The following is a 25,294-nucleotide window of genomic DNA, read 5'->3' as shown; positions in this document are numbered from 1 at the left end:
CCATGTTGCCCAGAGGTAGAAATTGTTTATTGCTCCCACAAGACGGTGGCAATGTTTACAAATAGTGGACAAACAAACTACAATAAACCTACTTGACTACTTATCCTCAGGCAATATCTTACTTCATTCCCTTTATGGTCCACTTTGAACACCATTGCTCCCCCAAGGAGTGACATCTCACAATGAAGACCTCTGATCAACGTGCATTTGGAGGGGTCTGCAGATGTTTAGCTTTTCACATTTTAAAACACAAACGAGCCTTAGGTCTGCATGACTTGTTTTGGTGTATGTACTATATCAAAGTTTAACAACCGGTGGCTCAATATTGCTGTGATAGGGTTAGGATGTGATGTGTCCTTTGCTTTCTCAATTTAGCTTCTGTATTCATTCCACCAAAAATAAAATAAAAAATACCTCAAATTCAGTCTGCCAGAGAAATAATTAAGAAGTGAGAGTTTGTATGTATTTCAGTAGATGACAATACACAGTAAGGCAAGGCAGTTTTATTTATACAGCACATTTCATACACAGGGCAACTCAATGTGGTTCACACAAGCAAAGACAACAGCTACAAGCAAAACACAACAGTTAACAACATTCAAAAGCAAAGTGGAGAAAACAAAAGTAGCTAACAAAATTACTGCTTTCACACCATCTTCCCATCAGAGACATAACGGTAGAGCTGCCATTTATCCATTTTCCCCTTTCAGTCAGAATTTGATTTGAAAAAAAAAGGAAAAAGAAAGAAAAGACGTGCTTAGATGGTCTATGTGAAAAGGGTTTGTCACAGAGACAACAGTGGGGTAGTAAGTGGCCCCTGTGGGGTTTAACCTTTGGTTCAGTGGCTAACAGGTTCAAAGCCCAGGTGGTGCTAAATGTACAGATATTTCACAAGATACGCATCCATTGAGGCCCATAGCCAGCAGCCATATAATAGACGTGTCAAAATGAAGGGATCGCAAATAATGCTATTTTTGGTGTGCTCTCACTGAAGCAACTACCTGTGTTATCATTTAACCATTGACTATCACTTTAAAGTGACACTTGGACGGGCCGAACATTATAAAACCCTTATATAACACATATAAAATTGGTATGCATGTAAAAATATGTCAGCACTAAAATTCACTCTAAAATCCACCCCCTGAAAAGAATCTGTAGTGATTTAAGTATTTTTTGGTGATAAACTTTACCATAAATTGGCCAGCCCTCTTTTGGAGCTTGGCTTGTTTTTCCCCCCGGCACCAGGAGACTATGCATGCTGACTTGTGATGAGAAGCAAGGTATACTGAACTATTTCCCAGTCCATCGTAGGTCACATATAGACAAACAAGCATTTACACCTACAGTATGGGGCATTTATAGTCTTCAAACAAATCAAAGAGCACATTTTGAGGGTCATTGTGGGTAATCTAAACTTGAATCTGTAAAAAGAATTGAGTTTTCCATCCATGTACACATTAATGTACAGTACAGACAAAAGTATGATTTGCATCTCTGTTAACTAACTAACAGAACCAAAATATCAGGCAAGACTGGTGCTGTAGTTTCTTTGAATGATCTTGAATTACCTTTGTCTGGTATTTGAACTTTTAAATTACCCTTAACAGGCTTATATTAGGCTTTACCTTAGCTTGTTCCTCCTTGTTGGACTTGGTGTCTGTGTCCCTCTATGTCAGTGTCACAGGAAGATCATTGTAGTCTAAAATAACTCTGCGAAAAGGAGGAAGTGATATTATGGTGGAGGGCTAAGAAAAGAGTGAGGTCATGAGGATGAGAAATGACATTCCAGTCAATCTCACACTGAGGTTCCCACTGATTTACATACAGCAGTGCCAGTGTCGGCTGGTCGGCGTCAATAAAGTGTCACTGAGGGACGCCGGTTATTCTGACGTTTTTTGGGGGGGACGGACTTAACTGATTGATTGACTGACGATTGCAATTAAGTTCATCACGAAAAACGACGGATTGACGAATGACAGACGGGTACCCTGGCCACTGACGGATGACGAATGATGGACCAGCAAAATTTAGTAAAATTCGTACCTCTGATAAATAGTATAAAGTTAATGATGACTTAAGTTGATTCGTTTATCTCTGTTGTCTGCTTTTATGATGCATTTCTGATCTAGGCCATACAAATCTTTACCCATTGATCTTGTTAAAGGTTTGACATACACAGTAGGTCCTCTCTAACGCAATAGATAGGAACAAGGTCGGCGCTTCACTCCAGTACCCTGAGCTGGCCGACATCACATCCGGCTGTCGTGGCTTGGTCTCAAGGATCCTTTATACTCCTGCGTCGGCACGGGCGACAACTGCCACATTGCATTACGTGACCAACGCAGAGTGCTACGCGACATGTCGACGACATGTCTGCGACATATGCCATGCACACGTCAGAAGTTGTTGCTGCATTATATTACACCATGTGCATTCTCTCTCATGATTGGTCTGTGATGTCACATGTTGCGATGATGTAGTTTCCCCCAGCTCGACCCGGCAATTTATTTGTTGCCACGGAGGACAGGATCTACCACGCAGCTTGTTGCTGCTGCGAAGCAAACCAGTTTGGCAGCGGCGTGGGTGCGATGTCACGTATGTGTAGGATTGGGCATTGTTTGAATTTGGACGATTCCGGTTCTTTGATTCGATTCCGGTTCTTAAAAAAAAATCTGTTATTTTTGGACAAATCACAAGAACTTCTCTGTTACTTCTCTTCTCTGTCTGTTTTTACTATTTGTGAAGTTTACCATGGATTACCCACAGGGCTGTTTTTAACAAGTGAGTATAAAGACGCCTTCAGTCTGCACACAGCACTATTGCGTTTGCGTTGACATACCAACTTTACATCTCATCACACCTCAGCAATTTTGAATGCACATTTGCTAACATTGGTTTCTATCTTGCGTTCATGCTTACTTGGTGTGGTGACTGCATAGTGGATGTCTTCTTACGCTGTGCAAGTATGGAGTCAAATTCCTGCCTTAAGAGTGGTGCCGGCTGGGAGAGGGGTCAAGATGGCGGAGTGAGCGGACGTGCGGTTGACCAGCTCCTCCGAGTCGGTTGAGAAAAGTCGCTCAATGCACATTACTCTGTGGCACCTGGTTCAGGAAAGAACCAGGGCACAATTGCAATGTGACAATCAATAGGCTAGTCAACAGAAGATTTACTAGGTTTTGCTCAAGAAGAGAGTGGACAGGAGACTGAGATTTTGCTTTAGATATGTATTACCAAAAACCACATAAGTGACAATACACCAATTGTTGGACATAGATATATACAGTGCATAGATAGAATATACAATAAATAATATAAATTTAATCAGCGCATAATCCTGGTTCGTCGACTATAGTTAAATCTACTTAAGGGAAATTTGGACGAGAAGTCCAACTTGCATTCCCCGCTGACCCCACGAATCCTTCCGTGGCTCCCCCACATATAATATAGCAAATGTTTTAATATTTGAAGATCAGGCAGAATTTCAATCGTTGTCTGTCACTAATACTGAGTGAATCCAGCTGGCTCGGTAAAGAACAAACAATACACTCACCTGTTGACATGTAGCACTTCGCACACACACACAACACGTTGGCCAGACGCGGTAGAGGGCTTCTACAAATCCACACCAAAATGTGGTTTTAAACGTAGCTCGAGTTAGCAATAAAAAAGGTTGCGGTTATGGCAAAAGTGTTATTTCATTACCTGTGGCTCGATCCTGTGGCGACTCCCTCCCACTCCTACTTGCAAAATTAAATGACTTCCGCGTTAAATACGTGATGACCGGCCGCGTCGCATCATGACGTCACACGACGCATTACCGTAATTGGACAATCGAACCCGGAATCAACCAACCACGAATGAATTTACTGCATGCGTCGCCGAATGACATTACTTCTTGCGTCGCCTGGGTTACACTGCGTCGCCTGGGTTACAACTCCAAAACCAAAAGCTTTAAATGATGAACAAGGTATCAAGAAAACAAAAGAGCAAGAACAAAGAAGAGGATAAACACAAAATGGAGACGGAACGAGTTGGAGGCGTATGCGAGGAAGCAGACGCTAGCAAGGGCTTGGAAGTGGCAAACTTCACGGAGGAACTCATAGCTGGGCTTTTCGCCATTAAAGAAGAAATAAAAGAACTTAGAAGGGAATTCCATGGAGACTTGGCCACATTCCGAGGGGAGATGAAGAAGGAGATCAACGCAATGTGAGAAGAAATAGACCGCAAATGGTCCGAAGACAGGAAAGAGATACAGGCCCAAGCGGCAAACATGGAAGCAGCACAGGCACGTATTGCTGAAATGGAGGAAGGGCAGGCGGATTCAGGAGATGTTGCAGCACTCACGCCGGCTTCAAGAGAAAGTAACCGATTTAGAAGGCAGTATTTACGGGGTCCCGGAGGATGCGGAAAAAAACTCGGATTCAATCGGTGACTATGTGGCGCAGCTGCTCAAAACTTCACTCGAATTGCCTGATGACACGGAACTACATAGCCAGTGCTGTCATCGAGCACTCACGAAAAAGCCTGGCCCGGGGGCGACTCCACGATCTATAGTCGCCAACTTTCTCACTTATGACGCTAAAGAAATGATCTTGCAAAAAGTATGGTGCAAAGAAAACCAAAGACGGTGAAAATAGGAAATAAACAAGTCTTCTTTGACCATGATTATGCATGCAAAGTCCTTCAGAAACGAAAGACTTACATGAATATCAAGAGAAGATTGAAACAGGAACGAATTCGATTCCAGACCCTGCTCGCCAAAATACGGACACACTGCCCGGACGGCGTGAAAACGTACGAGGACGCTAAAGAGGCGGCGAGAGACTTGGAAAGAAGAGGATACGACACGGCGAACCCGGACGAAGATGGACGAACACAGACAACGCAAAGGAGCAACATTGGATGCGGCTTTGGAACGAGGAGTGGAGGGAACAGAGTGGCGGTGAGCCGGTGGCGGGAAAGGAGGAATGGAGGCTGTGCAGCGAATGACGGACAGGCTACAACAATTCAGAAGAAAATGAAACTCGTTGGACATAGTATTGGAGGTACAAGGGTGGGAAAATCACAGGTCAGGTAAATGGTTCATTTCTGATACTAATAACAGAGAAGATGAAAGGAATGACTCTAGAGATCCATTTAATATTTGTTTACTCTTGGTATGTAATGTAATTTAATGTTAAGTTGTGAATTTAATAGTCTTGGGCAAATGCGACCGACTCGGGGGAGAGATGTTAATTGGGTGGTCTAGGAAGGGGATGTTTAGACCTAATGGACAGTACAGTGTTGGGCCTAGGGAGAGGCCCTCATCTCAGAGGACTTCCTCTCCATGTAGTGTTAGGGGCACCGGGATATTTGGGAGACAGCCCCAGGGTTTGACCCACCGCCTGATTATGTTTTTGTTTTTTTCTTTTCAGGTGATGTTATGTTTACATTGTTATATAGTTCATTCCAGTTGGGGAGCATATTTGAGGATTAAACAAAAAGTTAGTATTGGATAACAGTATTAAGATAATATCGCTAAATGTAAATGGCTTGAGTACGCCAGCAAAGAGAGGGAAGGTTATGACAAAACTGGATCAATAAAGGCATTCTTATCTTATCTTAAAAAAGAAAAAGCACAAATTATAATGTTGCAAAAGACTCGTTTACCCCAATTAGAACATGAAAAACTCGGAAAACCGCAAGAGAGGAGTAATAATTTTGATGGTGAACTCAATCCATTTTGAATGTGAAAAGGAAATCAAAGATGAAGAGGGAAGGTTTGTCATAGTGAGGGGGAAGGTAGCTAAAGAATTAATCACATTGGTTAATGTATATGCACCCCCTGAAAGTGACAAGTATTTTTTCAAATGTCTATATGATCTCATTGCAGTGGAATCAGAAGAGATCGTGATTTGCAGGGGAGATATAAGTGTAACTTTGTGCCATAGAAGTGATACTACAGTCTAAACAGAAATACGAAAACATTGTCACACTATATTAATATGTCATTGGAAGAGATGGGACTGATGGATGTGTGGAGACATATGCACCCACTAGAGAGGGAATATACTCATTTTTTAGCTGCTCATAAAGTGTATTCAAGGGTAGATTATTTTTTCATGAATGTAGGCGACTTCCATCTTGTTGAGGAGTGTAATATCGGTGCGGCAGTAGTATCAGACCACAATCCATTGACTTTGAAAATAGGTCTGAACAAGAGGAAGCGAAATACAGTATGGAGATTCAACACAAGCTTATTCAATACTGAACTGAGGAAGTTAGCGATTAGAAAGGACATTGACACATACAGTATGTGACAGAAAATGACAATGGTGAGGTGGATACAACGATACTGGGGGATGCCATGAAGGTGGTTGTTAGAGGAAAACTAATTGCAGAGGCCGCTCGGATAAAAAAGACTAAATTAGAATTATACAGGGAATACATTGGAAAATTAAGGTTGCTAGAAGAACAAAATTATGATTCAAAGGACTCTACTATTTACGAGGGGATAAAAGGCCTAAAGAACAAAATAAACATAATATTGGCAGAAGAAGTGGAAAAAAAGAGTAAATTTGTTAAAAAGAGTTATTATGAAATAGGCCCGAGAGCCACCAAATTATTATTGAGACGCATAAGAAAACAGAAAGGTATTAATAGTATCAACACAATAAGAGATCCACGTACACAGGAATTGCTTCACTCTCCGGAGGAGATTGAGAAGGTAATTAAGGAATACTATAGTAAGTTGTTGCCCTGCGATTGGCTGGCAACCAATTCGGGGTGTCCCCCGCCTACTGCCTGAAGACAGCTGGGATAGGCTCCAGCACGCCCCGCGACCCTTGTGAGAAGAAGCGGTATAGATAATGGATGGATGGATAGTAAGTTGTATGAGCAACCTTTGTCAGCGGGAGAAGGTGTGATGGAGGAATTTTTGAAAACAGTAGACTTGCCTTCGATTGGCTCATCCCAAAATAAGAAATTAATAGCAGAAATTACAGAAAAAGAGGTGTCAGATCCTATTAAGAAATTGAAGAATAGATAAAGCCCCGGGAATGATGGATATAGTGCAGAACGGGATAAAGCATTTAGCAAAGAATTAACACCTTTGCTTGTGACATCATTCAACTTAAGGAAAACAAAATACCTCCATCATGGGAGGAAGCAATCATTTGTATAATACCAAAACCTGGAAAAGATAAAGAATACGTCGGAAATTATAGACCTATCTCATTACTGAATGTAGATTATAAAATGTATACATCTATTATCTCGGAAAGACTAAACAAATTTGTAACAGACTTGATAGACGAGGACCAGACAGGATTGATAAAAAAACGACAAGCACAAGATAACATTAGAAGGACACTACATATAGTAAACCAAGCTCAAAAGGACAAACAGGAGACCTTATTAGTAAGTGTAGATGCGGAAAAGGCCGTTGACTCAGTAAATTTGATTTTTTTTATTTAAAGTATTGGAAAGATTTGGCTTCAATAGTAAGTCTGTGCAATGTATTAGGTCATTATGTCATTATACCATCAACCCAAAGCCAGAATTAAAATTAATGGCAACCTCACAGACAGAATATATTTACAAAGGTCAACTAGACAGGGTTGCTGTCTCTCACCCACTTTGTTCGCCCTTTTTATTGAACCATCAGCGCAAGCAGTAAGGCAGAGTGAAGAAATTATAGGAGTAACAATAAACAACATAGAGAATAAGATTGGACTTCATGCCGAAGATGTTATTGCGTACCTCAGACAACCAGAGAACTCTTTACCCCCTCTAATGAATCTATGTGAAACATATGGTCATATATCTGGATATAAGGTTAATATTTCAAAAACACAGGTACTGAAGATATATTACACTCCATCGAGGTTCATACAAGAAACAATCAATTCAACAGGAACCAAGATGCATTTCGATTAGGGGCTCCACATCACCAAAAAACGAATTGATTTGTACAAAGTAAATTATGATATTATTAATCGGGAAATTCAAAAGGACATATTGAGATGGTCTACTTTAACAATGGACTTTAGTTCACGAATAGAGGTGATCAGATCTACATGTTCCAATCCTTACCAGTTGAGGTCCCACAAACACAGTTTATACATTGGGATAGGGCAATATCTAGATTCATTTGGAGTGGAAAACACCCAAGAGTGAGATAAGCGACTTTACAATTACCAAAAGTACAAGGAGGTGTGGTTCTCCCAAATTTAAAGCAGTACTTCTTCACTCCCCAATTCAGATATATAATATACTGGTGTACTACAGAATATGCTGCTAAATGGAAAGGTATCGAAAGAGAGTTTGAGGGTTACCCATTAAATTGAGGATATAAAGCTGTTGAAGTGGGTGACATGATAAAACTTTCAAACCAAACAAATATGACAGGGAATTTGAACCGTGGACATGTAAGGGAATAACAGCTTGGTGCACCTTGTTGGACAGAAGGGAAATGAAAAGTTTCTAAGACATGAAGGAAGAAGGTCTTCTGGACAATCACGACTTCTACAGATATTCACAAGCAAGGGATTATTATAGGAAGAAGATCAGACTTGATCTCTCTCAAGAAATATGGGGTGTACCTCAACTTTTACTTAAATCTTATAAGGGTAACTCTTTCAGAATTATTTCTGCACTATGTAAAGCATTGATGGCAAATAAGAATTCAACTAATTATGTAAAGACGAAATGGCAATCTGAATTTGGGACAGAAATCAGAGAACAACAATGGTGTAGAATGTGGAGGGCACATCAGTCGACCATAAGCTCACAATCATGGAGAGAGTTCTCATGGAAAAATTTTAATAAGGTTTATTGTAACCCCCAAAATTAAGAATAGGTATTCAAGAACGAATCTCAATTGTTGGAGGGATTGTGTTGAATTGAATGCAGACCATGTGCATATCTTCTGGAAATGTCATAAAATAACTCCTTTTTGGAAAAAAATACATACTGTACAATACAGTACAATACAAAAAATCTTAAGGTATAATGTCTGTTTTGACTGTAAAATCTTATACATGAATGATTTTGGTGAAGGAATGATATATGACGAGGATAAATATCTAGTGAAAATATTATTAGTGGCATGTAAAAAAGCTATAACTAGAAAATGGTGTAATGTAGAACCACCTGATCAGGATCAATGGATGGCAATTGTGGAGGAAATCCGTATGATGGAGATACTGACTTTTGGTATGAGACTACAGGGCACTCAAGGAGACTGAAGATGGGAAAAATGGACAATGTATAAAACCGGACTGACAAATGGCGATTGACAAAAGGAAGAAGACGAAGTGAAACTGAATTGTGAAAGAAATGTGACTCCCCGGGTGTTGTTGTTATTGTTAGTTATTGTTTTAAACATTTTTTTTTTTATTTTATTATTTTTTTTATGTGATTTTTCAATTATGTTGAAAATAAAAATCAAGTGGTGCCAGCTGGCAGGTGTGCCTAGCAGTTAGTGGCGCTATACACTTCTCAAGTGGGGAGATTGGGGTTGCATGGGTTTGGACCATGCTGGATGACCACCGTTTCACTCACTCAATACAGATGAGTGGAGATGTCACGATTACTCTTGTTGAAAGACATTACTAAAAATACTGTAAATATGACTACAATGTTTGAAGTATCGTTCTCTGTGTGACTGTTGTTTCGTGTGAAACAGGCACATTTCATTAAATTGTTGTTAAATTGAACAACGTTTAAGATAGACTCTTACAGTGTTTAAAACAAGCACAGAAAGCCACTATCTTAAACCAATAATGTTCATCTGGTCTACTTATTCGTTAAGTGAGTTTCAAGTTTCTTTTGTTTCGACAATGACAATGATCTTCCTATTTTTGTGAAGAGAAAACTCTCTAACCGTGCTGACAGTTTCGGCTGTCACTGCAGCCTTCCTCGGAGCTGTCACTGCTTCCACGTGACGTGCCTAAAAAGAGCTGACCGGGTCGGGGGAACCTTCAAAATACGGCTCCTCGACCCGATCACGGCTGCGTTCCAACCCTCCGCCGCCGTTGGAGGATGGTGTCCCAGGTGTGTGGGAGCATGTAGGCCCCCCTCGTCTCTGTTGATCTTTTGAGTTTATTGGTTTTCGATGTTATGATTCTGCCCTTCTCCCAGTCCATGGTATGGTTGTTCCTTCAGCAGTGGTCTGTTATGGCTGATTTCTTGTTCTCTTGTTTGGCTTTTTGTTTTTGGGTTCTGGTGTAATTTCTTTTTCGCATTCTGTTTGATGCTCTTTTTAACGTGTACTGAATGTTCGACCAGTTTCTCCAATGTATGTTTTATTGCATGTTTTGCATGGGATTTTGTAAATGATGTTGCATTTTTTGTCGGGTGTTATGGTATCTTTTGGGTGCACAAGTTGTTGTCGTAATTTCTGATGTGGTTTCATTGCAGTGTGTATTTGGTGTTTTCTCATGATGGGTTCTGTGATTCCTCTGATGTATAGAAGCGTTATGATGTCTGAAGGATGTTTCACCCTCCACTAGGGGGCAGTGTCGGATTGATTGTCTTGTCTGCGGTGCTAGATGGAAGCAGCTGCCGTTATTTGGCTCAGTGTCACGATCCCAACAAATGAAAGCAGACGTGCGTTGTACGATGTTGGAGGGCCGTTCCTTTGATTATTGTAATTGTTTGCCTGATGTTTATTTGACACTCATATATTATTGCTGTGTCATCTTTATGCCCACAATATCTGTGTATCATTTTAATTACGTTTTGTGATGAGTATGTTACCCTGCTGTTAGTTAGATGACAGCTAGACCACTACTGCTGAATGCAGGAGGTTTACTGTTAATCTGTTGCAGTCGTCATGTTGGTAGATTTATATTGTTTTTCACATCCTTACTATTGATTTATCTTGATGCAGGGTTTCCTCATCTTTGTCATTAAAAACTCATATTGACATTGAGGAGTGTCATTCTTCATGAGGAAGCCAATAATCATCATTGAATGGCCTCTGCCTGGCTGCGCCTTCAAGACAGATGACGTATCAGATGCCCTCGTCGCTGCTCTGCTGTCGATTCATGGACTTGTCCATCAGAGTACACCACAGGTCGCGGCCGCGCCAGCCCAGGCCTAGGGTCTGGGTCCAAAACTGGACCGGCCGAAGATCGACGTTGGCGTGTCCATTGAGGAATGGAACGTGTTCCTCCTTCGGTGGGAAGTCTTCCGCGCTGGTTCGGGCATTGGGGCTGCACAGGCCCCCTTCCAACTCTTCCAATATGCTGGGCCTGACCTTGGTGACAGCCTGCTGAAAGCCATTCCTGACATCACCTCAGGGACTTTGCCTGATATCATTGCTGCCATGCGTTCACTAGCTGTCATCCCGGTTGCCATGTGTGTACTGCGCACCGAGCTCTTCAGTTACGCCAGGAACGTGATGAGACCTTCCACGCCTTCACGGCCAGGGTGCGCTGCAAAGCAGAGACATGTGCCTACACTACTGTATGCAGGTGTGGCGATGTGGTGGACTACACTGACCACATTACCCGTGATATCCTTATTAATGGGATGTATGACTCATGCCCATTAAGCTCGAACACCACATCTTTTCGAAGGGTGAATGGAGGCGAGCCAGGATGAGGGGCCATTCTCGAACACTTATCTCCATCTCCGTTGACAGGCTGGTCGGACTGAGCAATGGCCCTACTGGCGTGAGCCCATCCAATGTAGCAAGGGTATCCGCCATTGCAGACACAGGCGCGCAATCTGACCTTTGGTCCCTGGAGGAGTTCCTTGCCTGCGGATTCTCACGAGATGACTTGCGCCCTGTCCACCTCAGCATGTCGGCCGCTAACAGCTCCCCCATATCTGTCGAAGGGGCCTTTTTTGCCAGGCTCTCGGCTACCTCCGGTGGCGGGGCGGTGTTGTCATGCCGTTCCATGGTGTACGTCAGCAGCTCGGTCCAGGCCATGTATCTCTCTTATGACTCCCTGCTCAACCTTGGGCTCCTACCCCAAAACCTCCCTTTGGGTGACGTCAGAGGGGGACCCAGAGATGTGTGTGTGCCCGACGCTCCTTACACGCCTGGCGGTCCTCTGCCCGTCTCTGCTATAAGGTCTGTCAATGGCGGCTGCACGGATCAGAGTGACTTGGTGCTCATGTCCCCAGCGGACGGTCCCGCCGACACGCCCTGCAGCCCTGCCCTTCCCTTGTACGCTGGAAAACAACAGCCGGATGAAGGACTGGCTACTCCAGAGGTATGCCTCGTCCATGTTCAACACCTGCCCTCATCGAGCGTTGCTGTGCATGGACGGGCCACCTGTAGAGATACATGTCGATCCCACAGCCACGCCGAAAGCATGCCTCTACACTGGCAGCAGAGAGTTCACGATGATCTCTGCGACGAGGCCCTTGGGGTCATTGAACGTGTACCGCACGGTGAACCTGTGACTTGGTGCCATCATATGGTGGTCACTCGGAAGCATGACAGCTCCCCCCGCAGGACTGTGGGCCTCTCGATACTCAAAAAGTTCTGCCAGCGCGAGACATTCTCCTATGAGTCCCCGTTCCACCTTGCGCGTCGTATCCCGAAGGGCACCTGGAAGACTGTCACGGATGCCTGGAATGGCTACCACAGTGGGCCTCTGCGTGAGTCTGATCGTCATCTGACCACCTTTATCACGCCCTTCGGCCGATGGCGCTATACAAGGGCGCCTCAGGGTTTTCTCTCATCGGGGGATGGATACAACCGCCATTTTGACGCTGTCTTCTCTATGAGTGCAAGGAGCGATGCGTGGATGACACTATCCACTACGACACCAACCTTGAACAGCACTGGTGGAGAACCATTGACATTTTGACACGTGTCGGCCGTTCAGGCGTTGTGTTGAACCCGGACAAGTTCCAGTTCGCAGAGAGGGATGTTGATTTCGCTGGCTTCAGGGTGTCAGACGAGACCATCGAGCCACTCCCTAAATACTTGGATGCTATCCGGGACTTCCCTGCACCAGAATCTACAACAGATATCAGGAGCTGGTTCGGCCTTGTCAACCAGGTGGCCAACTATGCCCAATTGCGAGACATGATTCCTCAGCCCGCTCTGTAAGTTCTCACGGTCACCAGAACTGGAGGAGGCCTTCCGAACGTCCAAACATGCTATTATTGAAGCCATCCGTGAAGGCGTGGAGATCTATGACATGCAGAAGCGCACCTGCCTCCGCCCCGACTGGTCCAGGCGTGGTATCGGCTACTTTCTGCTCCAACAGCATTGCAGCTGTGCCTCGGGCATACCCGACTGTTGTCCAGGAGGTTGGAGGATGACCCTTGCAGGCTCACGCTTCCTGTCCCCGGCAGAGCAACGCTATGCAGCCGTTGAAGGAGAGGCCCTGGCTGTGGCCTGGGGTCTGGAGCAGACACGCTATTTCACACAGGGATATGACAACCTCATAGGGGTGACCATCCTTCAATGTCCTTGTTTTCACTGTTGATTGCTGGTTTTGTTTTTGTTTTTCTTGCTTTTTTCCCCTGTTGGTTCTGTCTGGCTTGTTGTTTTCCTTTGTTGATGGCCCATCTGGGGTATTGGCAGAGTGTGAGTGTGTGCTGTATGTGGTTTTCTTCCTCCAATCTGTCATTATTGTCTGTTATGATGCTAGTTCGGTTGTATAGGGTTCTTACTACGGAGAGTTTGTGTGCTGTGGGATGTTCTGATGTCCAGAGGAGGTATTGATCTGTATGTGTGGGTTTCCTGTGTATTGTGATTTTTATACTGCGTCTTCCTTGTGGTGAATATTTAGGTCTAAAAACGATATGGTCTGGTGTGCTTCATGTGTGAATTGTATGTTCCCGGTGTTGTCCATGGTGTTGAGATGGTTTGTGAGTTCTTGTGTGTGTCTCGTTTTTGTTATTTCCAGTATGTTCTCCCAGTATCGTTTCCAGAGTGTGGGTTTGTATTGCAGCGGTGTGGTTTGAATGTTTTTTTGTTTCCAGGTCCTCCATGAAAAAACTGCTCATAACCATGGACAGTGGGTCTCCCATTGCAAAGCATTCTTTTTGTTTATAGATTGTTGACCGATATTGAAAATAGGTGGATTTGGCAACGAAATGTAATAATGATGAAGCGTCGGTGACTATCAGGTTGGTGCGTGCTTTGAGTGTTTTGTCCTGTTTTAGTCTTTCTGTAACTATGTGTAGTGTGACATCTACTGGGGTTTTTGTGAACAGTGAAATTACGTTGTGTGATATGAATATTTCGTCCTTTTTGACTGTTATGTTTTGGAGTTCTTTTGCCAGTTGTTGCGAGTTCTGATGTTCAATAATGTTCCGTTTTTTCCAAGGAGAGGAACAATGATTTCTACCAGAGCTTTTGACAAATTGTATGTTGGTGATCCTATGCTGTCTACTATTGGGCGGAGTGGTGTGTGTTTTTTATGTATTTTTGGGGTTCCATAAATTTGGGGAGTGATGTTTTAGCGGTGGGTATTAAATGGTTGTAGTTTTCCCGTGTTATTTTATTGGTTTCCAGAAATGGTTTGAGTAGTGTTTTCAGCGTGTTCTTCTTTTCTTCTGTGGGGTCCTCCTTCAAAATTTCATATGTGTTGTTGTCTTGTAGCATAGTTTCCATTTGTTTATGATATGTGTCCACGTCCATTACTACTGTTGTGCGTCCTTTGTCTGCTGGAAGTATGCTGATGGAGTCATCTGTTTTTAGTGACATTATTGCCTGCTGTTCTATTTTTGTTATGCTATGGCGTTGCGGAGGTCAGCTCTTTTTCCCTGTTCGTGAATTTTATGGCATGCAAGTTCTGTTGCTAATATGTATTCTTCGTGTGGAATTCTTCTGGGCGTGATAGCATAGTTTAAACTTCTTGATAATATAGCTTTTTCTGTGTCTGTGAGTGTGCGTTTTGACAAGTTGCATACCCATTTTTCATTCGTGTGGCGTGATGGTTTTGTCTTGTTTTTCCTTTCCATGAGTTTTTCGTTGTTTTGTGATGTTGAATTCCTGTTTTTAGACTCGTTTTAAATGTGTGTTTATTGCTTCTTCCATGTTGTGGTCCAGGGTGTATTGTGATCTGAATACGTCGCATTGTTCCTAAATTTCCGTGTTAAGGATATCTATTCTGTTTGCTGTGGTCCCTATTCGTTCTCTGACAAGTACCCTCTTCGCGTTATATGTGATATTTTCTGCATTCTTTGTTGGGATGGGCGTCTTGATGGGGTTATTTCTTCTTCTTTGCATCAGAGGTTGAATCTCAAATGGTTTTCCTGGCATCCAAGCTTCTTTTCCAGTTTTTCCCGGCAGCGGAGGGCGACGCGTCCGTATCTTCCGTGTAGTAATGCAGGGGCGAGGGGGCCTACATGCTCCCACACACCTGGGACATCATCCTCCAACGGCGGCGGAGGGTTGGAGCGCAGCCTTGATCAGGTCAGGGAGCCTTATTTTGAAGGTACCCCCGACCCGGTCAGCTCTTTTTAGACACGTCACATGGAAGCAGTGACAGCTCCGAGAAAGGCTGCAGTGACAGCCGAAACTGTCAGCACGGTAAGATCATTGTCATTGTCCAAACAACAGAAACTTGAAACTCACTTAACGAATAAGAAGACAAGATGAAGATTATTGGTTTAAGATAGTGGTTTTCTGTGCTTGATTTAAACACTGTAACAGTCTTGGAAGAAAATAAATGAAAACGGTTTAAATGCCCTTCAAAATTCAAATGTGATGGAATAATTTAGTTAAGAAGATAATTGAAAGAGTAAGTCAAAGACTCAAGACTCAAAAATGTTCTTTACAAGAATAGGTTCTATGCAGGACTTCTAGTCAAAACACAGCATTCTGATTAATAATGCACCTGTGGAATATGAGCTGAGTGGTAAAATCCACCCATTTTTGTACACCTCAGGGGGCGGCCATTTTGCCACTTGCTGTCGACTGAAAATGACATCACAACTGCTCAGGGCTCAGGTAATGACCACCCATGGCTCAGCTTCAGAAAACAGGTGATAAAATGGACGCCCCCTGAGAAGGCTAAAAACGGGTGAATTTTGCTGCTTACCTCATATTCCGCAAATGCAATATTAATCCCTCTCCAAGGCCGGAGTTGCCTCCGTGGTTTCGGCCACCGCACGTCGTCGGAAAAGCGGAGCTCAATAGCTCAATAACACGCCGCAGGGAGACAAGGGTTGCACTGCAGCCCACTTTATTTTGATACACTTTCTCCTCTGGCTTCTTATACTTTCTTAATTCCCTCGCTCGTACCTCTCCTCGCTCATCACACCAGCGTATACACACCTCTACTCTCTACTGCCCTCTTCCTCATGCATGCGCACACCACACCCACACGTCACACACAACCCAGATAGCAAAAGATGTTGAATCAACGTTGAATTTGGGTTAAGAAGATTGATTTTTGGTTACGGTTGAAGATTGATGATCAATCAACATTGATTCAACATCATTTTATCAACATTGGATTTCTGATGAAAAGATGCCGTTGAATCAACGTTGGATTTGGGTTAAGAAGGTTGGTTTTGGTTTCGGTTGAAGATTGATGGTCATTCAACGTTGATTCAACATAATTTTATCAACGTTGGATTTCTGATGAAAAGATGCCATTGAATCAATGTTGGATTTGGGTTAAGGTTGGTTTTACTTTCGGTTGAAGATTGATGGTCATTCAACATTGATTTAACATCATTTTATCAACGTTGGATTTCTGATGAAAAGATGCCATTGAATCAACGTTGGATTTGGGTTAAGAAGGTTGGTTTTGGTTTCGGTTGAAGATCGATGGTAATTCAATGTTGATTTAACATCATTTTATCAACGTTGGATTTCTGATGAAAAGATGCCGTTAAATCACCGCTCACATGACTTGCTCTTCAAACCAGTTCCAGCTACCAGTTAGCAGCAGTTGGGATGTTTGGTGGTTTTTGTGAGTGACAAAAGAAGACAACTGACAAGAAACTGGTAGGTCCTGAGGACATTATACTGTATTTTCACCTAAAAATCCTATTATGTCAACTTTGTTACTAAATAATTGTAATGAGGTTGTTGTTTGTTGCCGTCGTTAGCATTAGCTAGCGCTAGCATTCTAGCTAACACTAGTGTGTCAGTGTACCCCTCCACCTCTCAACCACCTCCACAAGACGCTTCTTTTACACTTTAACGAACGAGGAAGTTAACGTTGTTCTGAGAGGTGAGTAAAGTTAAGAAGGAGTGCACATCGGGTTTTAAATTATTCTGTATAGCACATCCGCGACCCTAGTGAGGATCAGCAAGTAACCGCTACGGATGATGAATGAATGTCCACGAGTATAATCCGGTCGTCGACTCAGCATTCATAGGAGAAGCGTAGCGGTGGCGAGAATAGTGGCCACAAGCGGGCTGAAAACCCTCACTTTACATGTTTTCATCCATCCATCCATTATCTATACTGCTTCTCCTCACAAGGGTCGCGGGCGTGCTGGAGCCTATCGCAGCTGTCTACGGGCAGTAGGCGGAGGACACCCTGAATTATTTGCCAGCCAATCGCGGGCACACAGAGACAAACAAACAACCGCACTCACAACCACACCTAGGGACAATTTAGAGTATCCAATCAACGTACCACGCATGTTTTTGGAATGTGGGAGGAAACCGGAGTGCCCGGGGAAACCCACGCAGGCAGGCACGGGGAGATTGAACCCACGACCACTGAACTGTGAGGCCGACGTGCTAACCAGTCGACCACCTAATATGTATATATATATATACCCCTTATATGTTTTAAAATCTTTGGAAATGGGGGGGACGGGGCAGGGTCATGTCGACAAAGGTTCACTAATGCGGATGGATTGCGAACGGCGATCGAGGCCAGTCAACGCCATAAGCCATACAGTGCAGACATGCACACTTGTCTTTTTCTTAAATTACAATATATTATATATTTACTCCCCTTACTTGATATTACCTGCACTTCTATTGCTTTTTACTTGTGTTGAATGTAATTTGTAAACTGACTGTAACATATTAAAACAAGAAGGCATGATATTAAATTAATTTGACGAACAAATTATGTTAACAAATTGACAATAACATTAAATAGGTCATGTGGTACCAATCATAACTTGATTCACCATATTTTAGTTATTGAATCCAAATCATTATTATTCACAGATTGAGAAAGATAGCCTCAATTTTATCCATAAAATGATTCTATCTAAGGGCGGCACGGTGGTCGACTGGTTAGCACGTCCGCCTCACAGTTCAGAGGTCGTGGGTTCGATCCCGGCTCCGGCCTCCCTGTGTGGAGTTTGCATGTTCTCCCCGTGCCTGCGTGGGTTTCCTCCGGGTACTCCGGTTTCCTCCCACATTCCAAAAACATGCATGGTAAGTTGATTGGACTGTCTAAATTGCCCCTAGGTGTGATTGTGAGTGCGGATGTTTGTCTCTGTGTGCCCTGCGATTGGCTGGCAACCAATTCAGGGTGTCCCCCGCCTACTGCCCAAAGACAGCTGGGATAGGCTCCAGCACGCCCCGCGACCCTTGTGAGGAGAAGCGGTACAGATAATGGATGGATGGATGGATTCTATCTAAAGTAATCTCATCCCACATATTCACGCTAGTACTGATAAATAAAACTCACTTTCATTGTGGTATGAATATATATAAATAATTTAATGTAATGTAATCTTAATTAATTCTCAGTGTCATAAATATTGTATATTTTAAAAGTACAAATCAATTTTTTCAAGATTATGTACAAATTAATTTCACCTAATAATCTTAATCAATATATTCCAGCTATTTAGTAAATATAAATTATTTCAACTAATTAATTCATAAATCTAAATGAAAATCATCCATATATTTATATAATATAATCCATTTCTTCAAGGTAATTAGCATGTATAAATTCATTTCACTTAATTGGTTAGCACATTTCTTGTCTCTTTAGATGAAATAAAAAGTTCTTACAATTCAATACATTTGACATGGTACACTTTACACTTCCACACTGACCCTTTCTCCCTTATCGGTTTAGATTACCCACCTGGCATTAGTCGGAGGGACCAACTCACACATGATCTGGCAAATGCTGTCCTCCACCATGATAAACAGTCTTGCCTGCCTCTTTAACCAGGCGGAAAAATTACAGAAGAGGGCCTTCAAAGACATGCTACTGCAAGACTGCATGTTTGGTGAGCCAACATCTCAACAAACTAGATTTACTACTTTGCGATAGATTTGGCAAATACTGAAGTTAATTTATGTGTTTTATGTTTGACTGCATAATTAAACAAGATTGAATGCATTTTCTTCACAATGAAATGAAAGAATCCACATAGATAAATGAGTCATTCCATGGTGAGGGAGATTCATCCATTCTTAAAGCTCAAGCGTGAAGTAATTTCAGAAAATGCCAAATGAAATCTAAGTAAAGTCATTAAACATCGTACAAAAAAATAAACCATGAAAAAAAAAAATTCTTATTCGTATATTCAACAAAGTCATAGTTTTTCTGAAGTGTGGCCCTGACGAGCGACAACCTGGATGTGTAACATCAGTTCAAGACAACAACACAGTGCGCAACATAAGTGTACAAAGCCAGTCAGAAACTTATCAAACTTATCTGAGGCAATCTATGTGTTTGATGAGTTGGAGGAAGAGAAAGTTGTTAGCATGATGTATGTTGGATCACACATGTATGAGCTAGATGCTCATGATGCCAGAAGTGCCCCCCATTGTCTATGGATACATGCTGTGCGCTGATTCTACTACTAGGTATCACTAATGCCTAAGGCATGGAGTTCAATGCTGGCGTTATTGTGAGGTCTGCAATCTATTGCTCATCCTCTAATGCCAGGATGGAACTGAAAGCAAGAATTGAAAGTTTAAATTTTTACCCGTGAAACTGAATGAAAAGTCAAGCAAAGGGCATCTGCCTGGAAAATATTTGAATTTGTAAAACTGAATATGGAAAAATATACAGAATAGAATTTTTGTGAGAAATTCAAAATGTATAATTCAGATTCATTTTTTAAAATTAAATATTCAAATTAAACAATAAAAAATTCAATGTATGTAATTCATATTCAGTTGTTCAATTCAATTATTCAAGTTCCGTTATTCAAATTCAAATTACATTAGCCAGGTTCAGTTTCTTGTGGCACAAATTTCAACCCATAAATTTATGTCACACTTGGGTCTTTAAGGCTGAGTGACAGTCTAGTAGGTTACAGTAAAAACGACTCTCTCTCACACTCTCTCTGTCTCTCTCTCTCTCTCTCTCTCTCTCTCTCTCTCTCTCTCTCTCTCTCTCTCTCTCTCTCTCTCTCTCTCTCTCTCTCAGTTAGATAGATAGATGGACAGACACGTTTATAACAAGTTTCTTTTTTTTGTAGTGGCTGTTCGGCAATTTGACTGCAAGTTGATGGAATTTCAATTCAGCGCGACTGTGAAGAAATGGCCACGTTATGCACCAGAGAGGAGTGGCGGTTTATCAAGGAAAGTTAATTAGGTGCTTTCCTGTTTGTTGTGTTCATGTTAACATGCTTTCGACTGTTTTGTTTGAAATTGAGACGTATATGATAACTGTCAGAAAGCCCACTATTTGCAGTTGTTTGTCGAGGCAGAAAATATGTTAATATTTGTACTAAATAAATAGTAAAAATTAGAATGGTCTCTTCTTTTTGTTTGTTTGTTAGAATGCATTAAAGCAGTCTCAACCTGCTGTTCAGCATGCTAAATGTGGACGCTGAGATGTGACAGTTGCAAGCGTGGGGTCCTCCGAAAAATGTCTTGATATAAAAAGGTTGAGAGCCACTTGCAGTAAATCATACGAAAGGGTCCATGTCAGCACATTCAACCTTCATCTGTATGTTTTTAACATACCTCATTCATGCCAAACACTTACTTTTTTGGTTGTTGTTAGTTCTGAAGGGGTTGCACTAAACTTGTCTACCAGTGAAATCAAGCTCACTAATTGTAATACAACCCCAATTCCAATGAAGTTGGTGCGTTGTGTTAAACAAATAAAAACAGAATACAATGATTTGCAAATAATGTTCAACCTATTTTTAATTGACTACTACAAAGACAAGATATGTAATATTCAAATTGATAAATTTGTTTTTAGGAAATAATTCAATTAAATATAATTTGTAAATGATTGTATTCTGTTGTTATTCACATTTTACACAATGTCCCAACTTCAGTGGCATTTGGGTTGTACCTGTCATCTGTTTGAACCGCATTCATGTCACTGGTATGTAATTTCAATGCATTTATAAATGAATCACCAATGATTCTATGTTGACAATTCTACCGGTACATTGTTTCAATGTTGATAATGGCGCAGTTGAATAAATATGGAAGCAATGTTGAAGACTGATTAACAATTCTACCTTTTGTTTCAATGTTGAAATGATCTGGTTGAATAAATGTTGAATCAACATTGAAGATTGATTAAAGATTCAACATTGCTTCAATGTTGAAATGATCTAGTTGATAAAGAATCAATGTTGAAGACTGATTGAAGATTCAACATTTTTTCAATGTTGAAATGATCTAGTTGAATAAATGTTGAATCAACGTTGAAGACTGATGATTCAACATTGTTTCAATGTTGAAATGATCTGGTTGAATAAATGTTGAATCAACGTTGAAGACTGAAGATTCAACATTGTTTCAATGTTGCACATAACGAGCACTTTCAACCTTAATTTCAACGTCAGACATCAAACGTTGATTCAACATTAGGCCATGACCATATTTCAACGTTGATTCAACGTCTTTTTGCTATCTGGGAAGCATGCCACAATACAGCACAACACAGCATTTATCACAGATGGCACTACGTTCCCTCCTGACACATCACATTCTGATTATGCCTCACTGTTCTGTCACTATGATAATATTAGTTTTCGGTCAAGAACAAATTCACTGATTCATCTTTTGTCCTAAAAGAGCCAAACCCATTATTCTCAGAAAATCTTTACTACTACTAATAGTATTACTGCTTCTCATCTGCACCATGACTTAAAAATCCATCCTTAAAAAGCCATCCACGGTGATTATGGCCTGATGGCCAAATAAATAAATAAATAAACTTTGAGCAATTATGACAGAAGCTTTACAAACATGTAGTGCTTTTAATGTAACAGCACTAGTTTTAAATTTGTACCTGTGCTTGCAAATTTTAAAAATAACATAAAGAATAAAATTGCATTAAAAAAATAATAACAATTTGGTCTGCAGTATTTACAGGTCAGACTAAAAAGATTTGTGCCCTCCTGATTATTAATCCGTATAAATGAATTACATAAGCTTCTGGGTGTTGGTAAACCTCTGACCCATTATCCTTTGAAATAATGTACAAAAATCCCCTCAAATCTTTGAAATACGGTTATCATGTAGAATTTCAAATGTAATTTTAATCTCAGTATTTTAGAATGTCATGTTTTTCTAGCTGGAAAGCAATTTCCTTCTTGAACTCATTAATGGTTATTTCCATTTCCTCGCCCACGGAGGTAATCCTGATGACTTAATTGTTTTCTTTCTGGATTCTGACTGCCTAGCATTATGTTCCCCTGAGATTTTGCCATGTATGCCATTCGCCGGAGGACACTGAATCCACTGATAGAGCGAGAGTGTGTGAATAACTGCAACAAAATGTCTCCGTGTGTTTATTTGTGCTTATATAACATTTTTTATTCGAGATTTTGTGTATGCATGAGCTGCTTGTGCACACACCAGCTAACACATATAGGGTGTCGTATGCCATTTTTCAGCATGACTAGAAGGCTTGCTAAAGCCATTTTGTAACAATGTGTGGAAAGTCAGCCAAGAGGACCTTCACGCTGTTTTCTCACTGACAGTGATTACGAACAACGGAAATGCTAATGGCTGTTTTGATAGTGATGGGCATGGGATAAAGCATTTGTTTTACTATGTAATCCATGTTTGGCCTGGAGTGACCAATGTGTATTGACTTTAATTTATTAGGGGATATTGCTGCCTCTACAAAAGGGCCACCAAAAAACCCAAATACTTCCAACAAAGCACCTTACTGTTGAAATGAAGAGACAGTCGCAATTACACTAAAAGATCGAATTGCACCCTGACTGGTATTCTGGACAACTTCTGATATATGCACTGCTCGGGGTGCTATTCCAGCCTGCGAATCTGTTTTGAAATCAGCAAGTGCTTGTGATAATTTATCAGAGGTGGGAGTAAGTCACTTTTGTGCAAGTCACACATAAGTCTCAAGTTGTAACCTTCAAGTCTCAAGCAAGTCCCAAGTCACTATGGGGAAGAAAAAAAAACAAGCCAAGTCCATTTGCCACCAAATTTCAAGCAAGTCGTAAGTCAAGTCATTACTTAGTTCAAGCAAGTCGTAAGTCAAGTCATAAAATCTTGCTCAGTCACACACAAGAAATTATTCACTGATCATCCTACAAAAAGTACCTTATCTCATTTACATTTACCTTATCTCTAGCATTTACATCTCTAAAAATTAAATGAAAAACAATTAATTTATAAAATGAATGTCTACACAAATTATTTAGAAGAATGCATGTTATTTTTTCATACTATCGTATATGAGTGGTACACTGTTAATGTGGTGATAAAAACTGAAATACGCTGATTGAGGACATAAACATGTATAATCATCAGGTTTAAAAACTATACACATTGTTTGTTTCCTGTGCCAATCTGTTAACAAAATCTAGTTAGTGTGTGTAAATGGGTGAATGAAAGGCAGTAACTTTGTGCACTTTGTCGGTTGTCACTTTTTGAAGTTGAGTGAATGTGATGTGCATTAGTTTATGGGGGTGCTGCCACATCAAATATGACAGAAACGCTCACACTCAGAAAAGCGCTTCATGTATCAACTTTATGCCAGAAAAGGACTATGTATGGACCCTATCTATCAAGTCTATGCTTGAATAATGATCTCTGTTTCTAAATGGTATAGTTTCAAGATTACTGTCTCTTTGGTGTTTAATCTATTGCTTTATTGGCTTCTCAATTACTATATAAGCAGAATCGACAATAAGTATTTGACATAGCGATTGGTGAGCTAAACTGTCAAGTTAACCTAGCTAGCTGAGGTTCACAAGGCTATCTTAGATGCGTCAGACAGATGAAACGGAACGTGTAGATGTTGTCTCTCTCATCTTTCAGCTTCAAACCTTGCATGTTGCTACTGTCTTTTCCAGAGATGGGCATTGTGTGGATGACGGAGGACACGAGTCTTTTAAAAAGGAAGGACTAAGCAAGGATGGAAATGGGTTTTTGTCCATCCCTCTAATCATCTCTAACCAGGTTAAGTACCATCTGACGTGTTGGGTTCTTTTAAAAAGCAAGACCACTGTTCTCTTCTGCGATATCACAGAGCCACCATTATTTACTGCCTGCACAACACTTTTTATCTGCGTTTCCTACAGTCACATTACACAGGCATAGTCTGCCCTCTAGTGGTTCAACACATGTAATGCCATGGATTACGCCAAAGGATGCCATTTTACTCACAGACGACTGATAGAAACACACCCAGCCTTTCTTGTGTGTGTAATCCTGCCAGGGAATTCCACTCGGAAGACCGAGACAAGCCTAATAGAGGACTGTAAAAAGCAACTCAGACCAGCCAAAATTGACTTTTCTTACGCACGGGACAGTGGAGGCCACTCGAGGTGGTTGCTCCCCCAGTCTGTCAGCTTCCGTGCCCCCCTCGTGCTCCATTTATTAATACAAGCAAGATGCATTCAAAGATACAGACACACATGACAATAGTGCTATTTCCTCTTATCTGCATTTTGCAACAGTCTGCGGTTAAACGTCTTCTGCTGACAGCTTCCTATTTCACACTTTGAACGGCACATTTTACTGCATATGGAGACTATGTGGGTGAGGTCAACAAACGGTCACCACAGGACATTCAAGGAAATGAAACTTTTAACATGATGTTAATGTAATTGTTGATTTCTCTCACAAATCCAGGATAAGGTATGTAATTGTGTGTAGGAAAAAGGTGGATAGAAATTGAGTTTTTTTTTTAACTGTTAACATTTGGAAACGTACCTTATCCCTTTGCATTCAAAGTATGTTCTTGTCTGTGACATCTCTAAAGTGTAAAAATCGCTGCAAGCATCGCCGTACAACCCAAGAAGTGGAAGTCTTTCATTTTCTCTTCAAATAACATTGCGTTATTTTGCAATAATTATTTTATAGCAAAATAACGCAATAAAAACTGGAAACGTATTGCGTTACAAAGCAAATTTTTGGTTCTAGTGGGGGCTAGTAACCGACATGTTTGTGTTGGCAGCTAAATACCATCTTGGTTAAACAGTTAAACAATTC

General features: G+C 41.3%; 2 long non-coding RNA genes across 2 annotated transcripts; one reads left to right on the top strand and one right to left on the bottom strand.

The window, feature by feature from the left end:
- Positions 1-540: 540 nt before the first annotated feature.
- LOC147136052 (uncharacterized) lies at positions 541-3,738 on the bottom strand. The gene is made up of 4 exons (XR_015089702.1): positions 3,706-3,738; positions 3,554-3,615; positions 2,923-3,104; positions 541-1,713 (listed from the first exon to the last, which is right to left on the bottom strand). It is a non-coding gene; the product is annotated as an uncharacterized LOC147136052 (long non-coding RNA).
- Positions 3,739-16,275: 12,537 nt separating this feature from the next.
- On the top strand, positions 16,276-20,994 carry LOC147136051 (uncharacterized). The gene is made up of 3 exons (XR_015089620.1): positions 16,276-16,918; positions 18,975-19,131; positions 20,335-20,994. It is a non-coding gene; the product is annotated as an uncharacterized LOC147136051 (long non-coding RNA).
- Positions 20,995-25,294: the final 4,300 nt, after the last annotated feature.

The sequence above is a fragment of the Filicampus tigris genome, chromosome 14 (assembly GCF_054856515.1).
Source record: "Filicampus tigris isolate MCC_2025a chromosome 14, RoL_Ftig_1.0, whole genome shotgun sequence".
In the NCBI taxonomy this organism is placed as follows: Eukaryota; Metazoa; Chordata; class Actinopteri; order Syngnathiformes; family Syngnathidae; genus Filicampus; species Filicampus tigris.
This window is presented reverse-complemented; position numbering and strand designations above follow the sequence as displayed.